The 1,145-nt window shown below is 42.4% G+C and overlaps 1 pseudogene; it reads left to right on the top strand.

Annotated features, from left to right (window-relative positions):
* The first annotated feature begins 725 nt into the window (after window positions 1-725).
* LOC123270004 lies at window positions 726-826 on the top strand (annotated as a pseudogene).
* Window positions 827-1,145: the final 319 nt, after the last annotated feature.

Genomic DNA, 1,145 nt, shown 5'->3' with positions numbered 1-1,145 from the left:
AGTTGATATTTTCCTTAGTATCGCACTATGGTCACTGGCTGTGTAGATGTTTAATACTTTCCAAAAAAAACCTCTTCGAACTAAGCAACTGCTGACAATTGTAAGGTCGACAATTGAGTTTGCCTCTCCCTTAGTATACGTTGGCGTGTCACCGGTGTTAAGAAGGATCACGTCCAGTGTGGCCATTGCCTCGAAAAGTGCTTCTCCACGTGTATTAGTGAATTTGTTGCCCAGGAATTGAAGTCACCAGCTATTCCCACGGGAAAGTGTTTTCTTGCGTCCTCAGTTAGCCGATCAAAAAAGTCTTTAAACTGTCCATTAGAAAGACTAGGTGGTGCATAGAAACTGTAGAAGTGGAGGCCATCTACCCATGCTGCTACGAAGCCGGCTTCTTTATTGTTGACTGTTCTCTGAAAAGGACATTTACCGCAGCACCAGATGACGGCTTTATTAGTACTGTCGGATTTCCAGGGTTGGTTACTCAGGTGTCTATAAGGCTCACTTATAAGTGCTACGTCTGCCTCTAATTTGCGCACAGTTTGCATGAGCAGGTCATACGCAGCCTCACAATGATTGAGGTTGAGCTGCAATATCTTCATGTTCTTGGCTTCGTTATCTTCTGGAGCGCTTCTTGGAAGACGGGGCATCTGTTCGTGCCTGTATGGTAAGCCGCCTTTTCTACGCCGTATTGTAATTAAAATCGTAATTGTAAATTTGGTAGACCGGCTAATAGTCGATTTGTATATGGGAAAAAGGAAAGAATCTCAGATGAGCATGGCCCCTGCGCAAGGATGACACGCAAAATCGTGAAGCGTTCCACATTTTTTATAAATATAAATAATGCTGTAAAGCGGGAAAGAATAGAAGTTACGGTAATTATTACGTGAAGCGTTCCACATTCACGTAACGGAATATTGGTAGGAGAGGATTGAGAAAAGAATGTGGAGAGGATCATCTTAATGTGAGTTTATAGAATATGCGAGAAAAAATTATTAGATAGCTCGGACTGGGATTCGAACCCAGAACCTTCCGAAGACATGTCGGCTACGCTACCATTTAAGCTATCCGGTCTATACTAAATTTCCTTTCGCTTATTCCATATACATTAAGCCACATTCACGTAACAGGATATTGGTAGGAAAGGA

This window comes from Cotesia glomerata, linkage group LG7, assembly GCF_020080835.1.
Source record: "Cotesia glomerata isolate CgM1 linkage group LG7, MPM_Cglom_v2.3, whole genome shotgun sequence".
NCBI lineage: Eukaryota > Metazoa > Arthropoda > Insecta > Hymenoptera > Braconidae > Cotesia > Cotesia glomerata.
This window is presented reverse-complemented; position numbering and strand designations above follow the sequence as displayed.